We start from the raw sequence: 15,610 nt of genomic DNA, 5'->3' as shown, positions 1-15,610 counted from the left end.
TGTACCAACATCTTAAAAGTCACAAAAGTAACCAGGCATTTGGACTAACAGAAGTCATAACTACTGCTGGACATGTATGTGTGTTCTGTCTAGGAGAGTGAGAGGTAGTGTGAAGGTGAAGAACAATTAATGAATACAATCCTGACATAGAGATATTATTATTATTTTTATATATCAAGTAAACTTTTTGGGAACTAATTTTCAATTATTGCATTATTAGTAATAACTATATCTTTTAAGCTAGGAGTAAACTGTCAACAAATAGGAGTCTGCTGCTCTTATGTCTTCTGAAATTAATCTTTTCTGAAAATGGAAGGCTACTGGTTGGGCCAAAAATAGAAATGATGGAGACTTTATAGTGGGTAAGTACATTGATTAGCTAATAAAATAGTTACACCCAGCAATAAATGTTGGTTTTATAGCTCCCCACTATATCTATCACCAAATGCTTTATAGAGAAAATCTCTCATAAGATAAGTGCAACAAGAAAACATGCAGAGGTCCAGTAACTCAGGAGGAAAGAGAGGGAACTATAAGAGGTACCAGAAAGTGACAAAAGGCCACAAACAAACTAAATGCTGTCAACACATAAGGAAAGGGGGATCCAATTATTTAAAATAGAACCCATGTTGGACATTAGGTAGAAATGGTGGGAAAGAGGAAACCACCTTGAACAATTATATTTACCAGGGCCTTTGAAGAAATAGATGGTCTCCCAACAAAGGAGAAATGTGCACGTAGATTTTTTTGCCTTTATGCCAGTGCTGAAAGAGCCCTGAGAAGCCAATGTAGTTCAAATATTCTCGGGTGGACCTGAAATTATTTGCAAACTTAGTCAGTTGACTTACTAGGAGAAGTTTCTTTTGAGATACAGGTATTGCTAGAGTTAGAGATTTATAAATTGGAGCAGGTGTTTGGGGCAACAACATGAGAGTAAAAAATCACTCTTCAACATCTAGTCCACATACATAATAGCCTGGTGTACACAGAATGCTAATGTAGGAATGGTGAGAATAACCCTCATCAGCACAACTCACCTTTAGTTGAATTTCCAAACCATGGGCTGAAATAGTGATCTGTGGTTTTTGGAGTGACAAGGAGAATGACAGTCTGTCAGTTGTCACTGACACAGGTGGTGGACTCACTACCAGGTCTGATCTTCATGACCAGCCATTGTGCCTCAGAGATGGAACTGAGAATGTCCCCAAGTCTCACTGTAGAGGGAGAACTCCCACAACCAACAGCATCTCTGTTCTGCTAGAAGACAGAGCAGTAACATGCAACTCTGAGTTGTCATGGAATCAGCAAACTTTTCCTGTGCTTTCCTCTTATTATTATCCTAATGAACCTGAATGTGATAGTGACAGCATTCTAAAGGGTGATGATACTCTCTTATAGACATAAGCTTGTATAAATTCTGATCAACCATCTGTCACTAAAAAGATTAGCATGAAATCTTCAGCAAGAATTGTATAGGCAAATCACAGTGAAATAATTGAGCAGTTAATCTACTTAGAACACTTTCCTACCAAGCAAATTTTATAAGTCAATCAACTTTATTAAATTGAGGATAAACAGCAAATAAGAGGGCATTGAATTCAACAGGCTCACTCGGTTGTAGAGTACACTTATTATCATCAACTATTACTCCTTAATAATTGGAGGCAGGGCAAGCATCACTATAAATTAGCTTCAAAGTCCTTAGGAGATTTCAGTGGGACAGGGGAAGGAGACTGTAATTTAAAGAAATCAAAAGGATGAAGCACAAAGACAAGCCTTGCCAGCAATTCTACTAAGACAAAAGTACAAAGAACCTTGAAGGGGAAACACAAGAGTCGATTGCTAAAGTCACAGGAGAACACTCTACTAAAGCAAATCATTGGCAGGTAAAGAAAAGATGAGTTGAAGATGTGTGATTAGTACCAATCATGAGTTTCAATTAATAACATAGCACTCAACCTCAAAATCATGTCATTTTATTGCTTGCAACAATAAATTCTCTTCTATACAAATGGGTTCAAAATTATTAATAATATCTTTTTCTTTTATGTTTTTTTTTTGTTCTTTTGTAGGTACTATCCCATTATTCCAACTACCAGTTGCATTTGCCATTCCATTTTCTTGACCCACATTAAAATTAGGCAAGTATGAAATTAAAACTCCAAACATTTTCAAAGCTATTTCAAATTCAGAGATTTATATCCCTTGCAAAATGGGATTTTGACTTTGACGCAGGTCTGGGACACAGTAGATCCCTAAGCACATTTCAATGCAGATATGGAATAGTTAGGGTAGTGTGAGGGGTGAGTAATTTTTTTAACTATCTGAAAGTCCTTTGTGACTAACTTTTCCAGGTTATTTATGTATGGAGTATTTGACAAATTCTAAATCGGTTCTTTCCAAGTAAAGCAAAATGGACTCTATTTTCTTGGTAGCATTTAAATTTTATGACATACACGTGCTGGAAAAAAGATACCTCTGTGATTCTGTCCATACTCCGAATCTAATATAAGAAATGCCACTGAAGGTCATAAAATGCCCTCTAAACCCAATGACAACATGAAAGGCATAGAAAGAGACAGTCAATACACAGGTGCAGGCTATCTCCAGCTTGCTCTGAAATCCATGATGGAGGGAGTGTTTCATTATTACTTAGAATATAAAATGCCACCTTGATTAATATTTAGTGAAAATAAATGCCTACAAAGACCTTTCGTAAAGAGCAAAAATTTAGAAGGAGCTTGCAGTTTAGCAATAAAAATGTTCCACTTAATACAAATGAGGGCAGGATCCCTATATATATACAAGGAGCTTTTAATTAAGCTGAGAAGAAAACTCACACATGATAAATCAGAGAACCCCTTTTCATACACACACACACACACACACACACACACACACACACACACATGAATACACACAAATCGAACTAAGTCAGAAAAAGTATTTGCTTAAATCCTGCAGAGTACATTTAAAAGTGGGAATTTGTAGGCAGGGATACCCGGACTGGATCCCAGCTGACACTCACTGGCAGCATAACTGCCATCAACTTACTTAACCTTCCTGAGCCTTGGTTTACTCAACAGAAATATGGGAGAATATTACTACCTCCTGTAAAGGATTGCTGTGAAATTTAAGTGGGAAAATGCAGAGTGCCTGGTCTACAGAAAAGAGTCAATAAATATTGGTAAGGAGAGGAGTCTGCATATACTGCAATAAACATAGGATTAAATTCTGGAGCTCCAGTAACTTTCAGTTCTTACTCTAATTCCTTTAAGATTTCAATCTATAAGCAAAACTGTGTGTTCAAATTCATCTTCTCTACTGATATTCCTCATCAGCATGGTCACCATCTCATGTATTCCCTTCTCCTTTTCAAATAGATGGTGGCCTATAATTTATCAAAATATTCTCAGGAAAGGATTGCATTCCACACTTTCTCCAAAATTTTCCCATCTGGTTTGTCTTCTTAACACTCATTCTCTCCACTAGATCCTCCCTCTCAACCCACCATCATTTCCATTAACTCTCCATCGATAAACAAACCAAAATTGTTGCCTCCATTCTGCAACCCACTAGATGTTACTACCTCTTCCTTTCCCCCACTCCTACCAATCTCCAGTGGGATTTGTCTAACATCAGTCCTCTTCCTTTATAATGAATTCCAGTCCCCAAAATCCAAACCATATCCTATAGGCTCATGATTAGCTTCTCTGTACCAGGTCCTGCTAGAAGGATTTTCACCTTCATATTGTTCTTTTCCTTCATACCACCACATGAGTGACTGCATCATCATCAACCATCACTCTTCCTCATGCCTGTGGGTATACCACCTAAACAGACTATAGGATAGAGGCTTTTGTTTATATTCAGCCTGTCTTGCTTGTTCTTACAGCAAAGTTTTCCAGCCCCTGGTGCACTCTCTTCTTGATCTCTCTGATTCCCTTTGCTTCAGTTTTTGTTTTCTCCTTGGCACCTTGGACACATTTCCATCACTGTCAGCTGGGGCTTCCCTGGGTGGTGTTTCTGCTCCATTTACTCAGTGAGGAAAGGACCTCTGACCTATTTGTCATCACCAGTAGACTTCCTTCAGGCTACATGACTAACTGCCCGATTTGATATCCTTTATATTTTCAAATGAACTACAACCCTGTCTGGATTTTCTTGTCAGTTTTAGCAAGTTTCAATGATATCATGAGAGTTATCAAAAAATCTGTGCATATAATCCAACTCTATGAATTTTCAAAATTATTTTAAAATGTTGATCAGATGTGGTATTATCTGCAACTGAGTATGAATTAACTGTGCCTTGGATTTACAATATTTCCAAATCTGTAACATCACAGAATATTTCATGCAAAAAGAGAGAAAGAGAGAGAGAGAGAGAGATACAGATCTACTAGTAAGTAATGAAATTTTCAATTCTTCAATTCTGTTAGTAAAAACAGTCTGTATTCTTCTCTGCACAGAAATAGCTGGGCAATCTATTAATTGATCCCCTTTAATTTAAAGTATCCTTATTTTAAAAAAAACAACAACAACAGCATCTGACTATTGATTTCAGCTCAGGTCATGATCTCCTGAGAGCAAGCCTCTAGCTTGGGCTCTGTGCTGACAGCATGGAGCCTGCTTGAGATTCTCTCTCTTTTTATCTTTCTCAAAATAAATAAAGAAACATTAAAAAAATATTAAAAAATAAATTTAGAAAATACAATTGAAGTCCAACTAGAGATATGGTGCTTTGGTCTACACCACAAATTATAAACATCCCTGGACCTGTTGGAAATTCACTAAATGATGTCTTCTTAAATGTCTATCTAGATGATATTACCCACAAATGATTTTACTGAGTTTACTTTATAACTAGAAAGTTGCAATTTTTTTGGCTTTGGTTTGTTTGGGGTTTTAGTAAAGGTTTTATTTGCAGAGCACATCCTTGCACTCTTAGTTACATGTGACAGAGAAATTACAGCTTTATTTTATTATTATGAAGAGATACTTTTTATATTAAAAGAAAAATTCTAGGGCATCTGGGTGGCTTAGCTGGTTGAGTAACCAACCATTGATTTCAGCTCAGGTCATGACCTCAGGGTCGTGGGATTGAGTCCTGCAAGAGACTCCATGCTGAGCACGGAGCTTTCTTGGGATTCCCTCTCTGTCTTCCTCTGCCCCTCTATGCCACTTGTGCTCTCTCTCTTTTTCTAAAACAAAACAGAAAATAAATAAATAAATAAATAAATAAATAAATAAATAAATATTTAAAAATGAAAGGAAATTCCTATTTTATGAGTATCAATAAAGTTCAGTGTAGAGGCATTTTTAGTGGAACAAATTATGTAAAAATAATTTTTGATAGATAAGCACTTTATATATCGAATGACTTATTTACACAAAACTTTATTATTACCACCTTATACTTTCTTAGCATGATATATTAAGAAGCTAGAAATATAGTTTAACATGAACTTATTCATTTTTTTTTTAAAGTTTCTTCAGGGAGGGAGCCAAGATGGCGGAACAGCATGGACATTTTTTATGTGTCTCGCATCCATGACATACAGCCAGACCAACACTAAACCATCCTACACACCCAGAAAACTGATTGGAGGATTAACACAATAATCTGCACAACCTGAGCCACAGAATTCAGCAGGTACCCAATGTGTAGAAGTGAACTGGGGGAGAGAGAATCTGTGGCAGGCAGGCAGCTGCTTGAAAAAGCAGAGAGAGGATGGAGACAGAGTGGGGGGGGGAGGAATACAGGAAAAGCACCCCTCCCCAAAAGCAGCTGGAGAGAAAGTGGGAAATTGTAAACAGCCACAGGGACTAAAACAAAAAGGGAAAAAGGAGAGAGGAGAGGGCTTAAATTCCATCAAGACTGTAAACAAGGGGTGTTCAGAGTCTGCAACACCGCAGCTCAATACCTAGTGGTGCTCTGGTGGGAAGGGCGAACCCCCAGGAGAAGAGTGAGGTCCTGGAGGTTCTTGGGCCACACAGGGAAAAGCGGTTCCACTGCTGGAAGGACATTTGGTAGAGACTGTTGAGGCCATCTGGTCCCAGCAGACCCCAGAGAACGGCCACATTCGCTGGTGCTGAACAAGGTTGTTAAGGGTGAAGCCTGGTGCCAGATGTGTGTTATGATTTTCCATAATTCCTGAAATGCTGCTGCTACACTATCTTGCGAACTTTTTCTGGGGCAGGCTGGCACCTGGCCGCAGTCTCAGGGCACCGGCAGCAGCAGGGTCCAGCAAGCGTTCCTGGGTGCAGCCGACATTTGGCCATTGCTTGGTGAGACCCACCACAGAGGGGCAGAACGGGTCAAAGCCGCAATCCTTTAGAAGTAAGGGGCCAGGGAAAACAGCTGCATCTGAAACAAAACTCAGGAGAGAGGTATTGCCTGGGACCTGGTCACGGACAGAGAAAAAGCGGAAGTGAACAAAAGCTGGACAGAGGATGGGTGTGCAATTGCTGATTGGGGAGAACAGAGTTCCTATACTAGAGACTGGGTAGCTGGGTGACACCATTTTCACCGCTCCCATGCATGCCCATATGCATCTACGAGCACCACAACACTCTACCCCAGTAGGCTAGCAGCGTCATCTATGGAGAACAGAGACATTACACTAAGCCCCACCCAACTGGGCCAATGTCACTCTTCAAGAACACAACTCTCACTGCCTGCTTACTTTATGGATTATAAAGTGCTTCATAGTCTGACTTCTAGGGGAAAATGAAGAAATTTCAGTTGTATTTCAATCTGTTAGCAGGTCCATCTATTCAATTTTCTATTTTTTTTTCTCTTTTATACTTCTTTTCTTTTTCTTGAATACAGAAAGAGAAAAAATTCATTTTTATCTTCAATTTTTATTAAAAATATTTTTCTTTATTTTTTCCTACTATATTTTTTACTTTTGTATAAATTTTTTCAAATTCTATTTTACTTCTATCATTTCATTTTAGACTACTTCAGTGTATTCATTTTTTAAAATTCTCAACCAAGTTCCTTTTTCCCCCTTTTTTTTTTCATCAAACCACTTTCAACACCCAGACCAAAACACACCTAGGATCTAGCACCATTTATTCATTTGTGTGTGTGTGTGTAATTTTTTAATTTTAATATTTTAAAAATGTTTTTAATTTTAATTTTTCTACCTCATTAATTCCTTTTCTCCCTTCAAAATTATGAAACAAAGGAATTACCCCAAAAGAAAGAGAATGAATGAAAAACAGCCAGGGATTTACCAACACAGATACAAGCAAGATGTCTGAACCAGAATTTAGAATCACAATATTAAGAATACTAGCTGAAGTTGAAAATAGACTAGAATCCCTTTCTGCTGAGATAAAAGGGGTAAAAACTAGTCAGGATAAAATTTAAAAATGCTATAACTGAACTGCAATCACGGATGGATGCCGTGGCGGCAAGGATGGGTGAGGTAGAAAAGAGAATCAGTGATATAGAAGACAAACTTGTGGAGAATAATGAAGCAGAAAAAAAGAGGGAGATTAAGGCAATAGAGCATGATTTAAGAATTAGAGAAATCAGTGACTCAATAAAAGGAACAACATCAGAATCACAGGAGTCCCAGAAGAGGAAGAGAGAGAAATAGGGGTGGGAGGGTTATGTAAGCAAATCATAGAGGAAAACTTTCCTAACCTGGGGAAAGACATAGGCTTCAAAATCCAGGAAGCACAGAGGACCCCCATTAGATTCAACAAAAACTGACCGTTAACAAGGCATATCACAGTCAAAGTCACAAAATATTCAGGCAAGGAGACAATCATAAAATCAGCAAAGGGAAAAAATGTCCCTAACAAGACAGATCAGGTTTGTAGCAGACCTATCCACAGAAACTTGGCAGGCCAGAAAGGAGTGGCAGGCTATATTCAATGTGCTGAATCAGAAAAATATGCAGCTGAGAATTCCTTATCCAGCAAAGCTGTCATTCAAAATAGGAGAGATAAAAAGTTTCCCAGACAAACAAAAATTAAAGGAGTTTGTGCCCACTAAACCAGCCCTGCAAGAAATTTTGAGGGGGACTCTCTGAGGGGAGAAAAGATGAAAATATAAATACATACATACATACATACATACATACATACATACCAAAAGCAACAAAAATTAGAAAGGATTAGAGAACACCACCAGAAACTCCAACTGTGCAAGCAACATAATGGCAATAAATTCTTCTCTTTCAGTACTCACTCTAAATGTCAACAGACTCAATGCTCCAATCAAAAGATATAGGGTAACAGAATGGATTAGAAAACAAGGTCCACCTATATGCTGTTTACAAGAGACCCAATTTAGACCTAAAGACACCTTCAGATTGAAAGTAAGGGGATGGAGAACCATCTATCATGCTAATGGTCAACCATAGAAAGCTGGAGTAGCCATACTTATATCAGACAATCTAGACTTTAAAGACTGTATCAAGAGATGCAGAAGGGAATTATATCATAATCAAGGAGTCTATCCACCAAGAAGACCTAACAATTGTAAACATTTATGCACCAAATGTGCAGCACCCAAATATATAAATCAATCACAAACATAAAGAAACTCATCAACAGTAATTCCATAATAGTACCACTCACAGAAATGGACAGATCATCTAATCAAAAAATCAACAAGGAAACAATTACTTTGACTGACACACTGGACCAAATGGACTTAACAGATATATTCAGAATATTTCATCCTAAAGCAGAATATACATTCTTCTCCAGTGCACACGGAATGTTCTCCAGAATAGACGCCATACTGAGATATAAATCAGCCCTCAGCAAGTACAAAAAGATTGAGATCATACCGTGCATATTTTCAGACCACAACACTATGAAACTTGAAATCAACCACAAGAAAAAATTTGGAAAGGTTACATATACTTGGAGACTGAAGAACATCCTACTAAAGAATGAATGGGCTAATGAAGAAGTTAAAGAGGAAATTTAAAAGTATAGGGAAGCCAATGAAAATGATAACACCACAATCCAAAACCTCTGGGACTCAGCAAAGGTGGTCATAAGAGGAAAGTATATAGCAATCTAGGCCTTCCTAAAGAAGGAAGAAAGATCGCAGATACACAACCTAATCTTATGCCTTAAAGAGCTGGAAAAAGAAAAGCAAATAAAACTCAAAAATAGCAGAAGACAGGAAATAATAAATTTTAGAGCAAAAATTAATGCTATTGAAACCAAAAAAACAATAGAACAAATCAATGAAACCAGAAGCTGGTTCTTTGAAAGAATTAACAAAATTGATAAACCTCTAGCCAGTCTGATCAAAAATAAAAAGGAAAAGACCCAAATAAATAAAATCAAGAATGAAAGAGGAGAGATCACAACCAACACAGGAGAAATAAAAACAATAATAATATTATGAGCGATTATACACCAATAAATGGGAAATTATAAGAAATGGACAAATTCCTAGAAACATATACACTACCAAAACTGAAACAGGAAGAGAAAATTTGAACAGACCCATACCCAGTCAGGAAATTGCATTAGTAATCAAAAATCTGCCAAAAAATAAGAGTCCAGGACCAGATGGGTTTCCAGGGGAATTCTACCAAACATTTAAGAAAGAGTTAACACCTATTCTCTTGAAGCTGTTCCAAAAAATAGAAATGGAAGGAAAACTTCCAAACTCCTTCTATGAGGCTAGCATCACCTTGATTCCAAAACCAGACAGAGACCCCACTAAAAAAGGAGAACCACAGACCAATTTCCCTGATGAATGTGGACGTAAAAATTCTCAAGATATTAGCCAACCAGATCCAACAATACATTAAAAAAATTATTCACCACGCCAAGTGGGATTTATACCTGGGATGTAGGGCTGGTTCAATATCTGCAAAACAATTAACGTGATTCATCACATCAATAAAAGAAAGGACAAGAACCATATGATCCTCTCAATAGAGGCAGAGAAAGCATTTGACAAAATACAGCACCTCTTCTTGATTAAAATCCTCAAGAACATAGGGATAGAAGGAACATACCTCGAGATCATAAAAGCCATATATGAATGATCCATCGCTAATATCATCCTCAATGAAGAAAGACTGAGAGCTTTCCCCCTAAAGTCAGGAACAAGACAGGGATATCCCCTCTCACCACTGTTATCCAACATAGTGTTGGAAGTCTTAGCCTCTGCAATCAGACAACACAAAGAAATAAAAGGCATCCAAAATGGCCAGGAGGAGGTCGAACTTTCACTCTTCACAGATGACATGATACTCTATATGGAAAACCCTAAAGATTCCACCAAAAAACTGCTAGAACTGATTCAAGAATTCAGCAAACTTGCAGAATATAAAATCAATGAACAGAAATAGGTTGCATTTCTATACACCAACAATGAAGCGACAGAAAGAGAAATTAAGGAACCTATCCCATTTATAATTGCACCAAAAACCATAAAATAACTAGGAATAAAACTAGCCAAAGAGGTGAAAAATATATACACTGAAAACTTTAGAAAGCTTGTGAAAGAAATTGAAGAAGACACAAAAAATGGAAAAAGATTCCATGCTCCTGGATAGGAAGAACAAATATTGTTAAAATGTTGATACTACCCAAAGCAATCTACATATTCAATGAAATCCCTATCAAAGTAACATCAGCATTCTTCACAGAGCTAGAACAAATAATCCTAAAATTTGTACAGAACCACAAAAGACCCTGAATAGTCAAAGCAATCTTGAAATAGAAAACCAAAGCAGGAGGCATCATAATCCCAGACTTCAAGCTATACTACAAAGCTGTAATCATCAAGACAGTGTGGTACTGGCACAAGAACAGACACTCAGATCAATGGAACAGAATAGAGAACCAAGAAATGGACCCACAAATGTATGGCCAACTCATCTTTGACAAAGCAGGAAAGAATATCCAATGGAATAAAGACAGTCTCTTCAGCAAGGGGTGCTGGGAAAACTGGACAGCAACATGCAGAAGAATGAACCTGGACCACTTTCTTACACCATACACAAAAAAGAACTCAAAATGGATGAAAGACCTCAATGTAAGACAGTAAGCCATCAAAATCCTCGAGGAGAAAGCAGGCAAAAACCTCTTTGATCTTGGCCGCAGCAACTTCTTACTCAACACGTCTCCAGAGGCAAGCGAAACAAAAGAAAAAAATGAACTACTGGGACCTCATCAAAATAAAATCTTCTGCACAGCAAAGGAAACAATCAGCAAAACTGAAAGGCAACAGAATGGGAGAAGATATTTGCAAATGACATATCAGATAAAGGGTTCGTATCCAAAATCTATAAAGAACTTATCAAACTCAGCATCCAAAAAACAAAGAATCCAGTGAAGAAATGGCCAAAAGACATGAATAGACACTTCTCCAAAGAAGACATCCAGATGGCCAACCGACACATGGAAAAATGCTCAACATCATTCATCATCCGGGAAATACAAATCAAAACCACAACGAGATACCACCTTACACCTGTCATAATGGCTAACATGAACAACTCAGGCAACAACAGATGTTGGCAAGGATGCAGAGAAAGGGGATCTCTTTTGCCTTGTTGGTGGGAATGCAAGCTGGTGCAGCCACGCTGGAAAACAGTATAGAGTTTCCTCAAAAAACTAAGAATAGAACTACCCTACGACCAAGCATTTGCACTACAAGGTATTTATCCAAGGGATACCAGTGTGCTGTTTCGAAGGGACACATGCACCCCAATGTTTATAGCAGCACTACCAACAATAGCCAAAGTATGGAAAGAGCCCAAATGTCCATCGATAGATGAATGGATAAAGAAGATGTGGTATGTGTGCATACACACACGCGCGCGCGCGCGCGCGCGCGCGCGCGCACACACACACACACACACACACACACACACACACACAATGGAGTATTACTCGGCAAACAAGAAGAATGAAATCTTTCCGTTTGCAACTACGTGGATGGAACTGGAGGGTATTATGCTAAGTGAAATTAGTCAGAGAAAGACAAATATCATATGACTTCCTTCATATGAGGAGTTTCAGAGACAAAACAGATGAACATAAGGGAAGGGAAGCAAAAATAATTCAAAACAGGGAGGGGGACAAAACATAAAAGACATAAATATGGAGAACAAACTGAGGATTACTGGAGGGGTTGTGGGAGGGGGGATGGGCTAAATGGGTAAGGGGCACTAAGGAATCTACTCCTGAAATCATTGTTGCACTATAAGCTAATTTGGATATAAATTTTTTAAAAAATTAAAGTAAAATAAAAAAAAATTTCTTCAAATTGGGATGAAAATAGCCATCTGCCCAGTACTATACTGGACATAGCCATCAAACTGCATTATATGTGATTTTATAGACAAAGTATTTTGAAGTTTTTCTTTCAACTCTAAATATTTGAGCATACCAATCTAAACTACTATATGATTCCACTTATACAAGGTATCTTAGGTAGTCAAATTCACAGAAACATAAAACGGAATGGTAGTCAGCAGGGTCTGTGGGAAGAGGAAATGGGAAGCTGTTGTTTAACAGATTCAGAGTTTCAGTGTTGTGATAGGGTGGAAAGCTGCTGAAAACTTTGTGAGTACACTTAACACTACTGAATTGTACACCTGAAAATGGTTAAGATGATAAATTTACAGTTGTGGGGTTTTTACTTTGTTTTTTAAGTTTTTATGTTAATTCCAGTTAGTTAACATACAGTGTTATATTAGTTTCAGGTGTGATTCAACACTTCCATACATCACCCCGTGCTCATCACAAGTGCTCTCCTGAATCCCCATCACCTATTTCACCCATCCCCACCCACCTCCCCTCTGGTTATATGGGATGTATTTTTTACCACAGTTACACTTTTAAAAGATAAGAGGAAAACAGCACAAACTAATAGCATCTCACAACCAAAAGTACATATATTGGGGCTTAAAAACCTTTAATTCCACACCACAATTGTATTTAATTTCCACCTGTAATTATATTTGAAGTCATGTTATTTAAGATAGTTAAGCTAGAGTGTGCTAAAATAAACTATGGAATAAGGTTAAGTTCTGGTCAATTTGAAGAGGGAAATTTTGTTTTTTATTAATTTTAAAGTAGATCTCTAGTTATACTGAAATGAGAGGTCACTTTATTTGACTCTCTCTACAATAGGAAAGAAATGAGATGTCTTCAACAAGATAGAAAATTTAGCTTTAATAATAAGAAGTCTGAACCTAGTAAACAGTAAAAGCATTTAGCCCTTGGTGTAATAGGCAGAAAGATCGTCCAAACAAACATATTAGCCTTATAGACATCATCCAAGTCATCAAAAGCACTGTTAAACTATCTCTCTCTTTTACCTAGAATTAAAATATAGTTAAAATAATAATACAAAGTGAGTAAAAAAATAATTTTCAAAATTAAAGCAATGTTTTATAATGATTTTAAAGACAGCCTATATCTACCAATTCTATTTCTGTATTTTCATAAAAATGACTTTGGATGACATAGATTTCTGCACTGGGGGAAAATTACGCTGCAATCAACTTCATCCGCACCACTCTGCCACTGGATCCTTTCATCTGGCATTTTCCAATGTTTCAGAAAAATTATATGACCCAGCTAAACCATGGAGCCATAAAATCCACTTAGGAGAAGCAAGTCATTCCACACTTATGAAGGCAATATAGGTAGATCTGCCTTTCATTGCACATTTTTATGTCCTTCAAGATAGATACATTATTATATGTTATTCAATATTAAAAATTCCATGAACTAAGTAATAGCGTTCATTTTATAAGAGTAAACCAAGGTTCAGTGAGGGGAATTGACAACTAGTAAACAGTGGAGCATGAACTCAAAGACACACTCCTGAATAATCGATGCACTAGCCATATCACTCAATATGCTCAGGCTTTTCTTTCTACTTCCCCCTTCAACTTCTTTTTCTCCCAATCCTATTCTTTCATTTGCTTGATCTCTCCCCAAAATATACCCTCATGGACTCATATACTATCCATATACAGGCTTTTTAGTTCTTTAATTAAAAATATATAATTTATAAAAAATACTATAAAATATAATTCACAAAATAAATTATAATTACATACACAATTATTAAAAATAAGAGATAATTTATTTTAAAAACACTTAAAATATCTAGATTTAATAAATCCACAAAATGACTTTTTTTCCCCTTCTGGAGTATAGCTATTGGTCAACATTAATCACGAGACAATGCTCTGAATGAATCCATTCACAAAAATGAAACAGAAATCCTCTCACTACCATCATGTCCCCCACCTTGATAGCCCACTGTGTTCCTTTATACTATAGCAGTTTTCATAGTGACCGTACATGTTCATAGTTCTTATCCTTTATAACCAGAGGCAAGGCAATTCCATTCTATTAGCCAAAATTTTAGGGAAATTATACTTAAGTGCTCAAAAACTTTTGAATAAGCATTAAGTCTATGTCTACAATTAAGAGTGACAAATCTGATTTCTAATGATAAGCAGCAGTGGATGTGTCTGCCATTTTTGAAAACTCCTGCACAGCAATTTCACCCAATTGTCTATTACTGTTAGCTTCTAGGTTGCTACTTCTTTTTATTTAATATCCCCAAGACTTGATTTGACTTTTATCCATTATCTTATATTAAATGCTCGTAATTCAAACACATTTTCTCTCTGACTGCCAAACTAATTTTCATGGTCCCCCATTGTTAAATGGTTCTTATTAGTGACATGAGACACATAATTACATAAAAACATCTAGCTACTTCTTGCGATAGCAGGGATCTCAAGAGAGTTTCCAAAGGAGAATGGGCATTATTTTTGTTCTGTTTTTTGTTTATAGGCTCATAAGGCTAATGACATAAAAGTTTAGACTAGTTCTTACATAAAAAGATGAACAGCAATCCTCAAAGAAGCAACAGCCCGGCCTCTAGACTGGATTTGCAGAACAGTCTGATTTGTTTCTGCTCATAATGGGATATATTGTTACACAAACATGTCTAATATACACATATTATCTCTGTATTCATCTGTATGTCTACACATAATTTAAACCCTTTCCACTTGGAAGAAACCACCCTCTTCAATATAATAAACAAAAATCCCTAAATTGCTATGTATTTTCTGTTTTTTCATTATTGTTTCTCTCTCCAATATTTTTCATATTCATAGTAATCTTCAAGCTCCATAACTTCACACTGCCATACTAATTGTTACACATGCAGAATGGTAGGGTCACCCCAGATCTTATAGACTGTATTTTGCAGGCAAGAAAGTAGGCCACACGTTGTTGAAACAGACTTTGCCAAGAAAACTAAATAAATTTTTCTCTCAGACTCCACTTTTCCACAATCTATTACCTTTAGTCTAGCCTGTGCATCAGCAAGGCCACTTAAAACATCAAGGAAACAAAGTTTGCAAGTGCCCTTTCTAAACTGACCCATAATTTCCTGGAAATCTGAAATACTAAAATAATGGCATAATTATGAGTGTGGGATGTGAAGTATATCTTATAAGGTTAGCACATCTTTTTTCTTATTTTTAGCAGACTTCATCCCATATTTTCAGGCAACTCTCAATTGACTTCTGATTGTTGCTCTATTTGGGAAAATGATTTCTTCCCACATTCA

This window comes from Felis catus, chromosome A2 (assembly GCF_018350175.1).
Source record: "Felis catus isolate Fca126 chromosome A2, F.catus_Fca126_mat1.0, whole genome shotgun sequence".
Lineage (NCBI taxonomy): Eukaryota > Metazoa > Chordata > Mammalia > Carnivora > Felidae > Felis > Felis catus.
Note: the sequence above shows the minus strand (reverse complement) of the source record.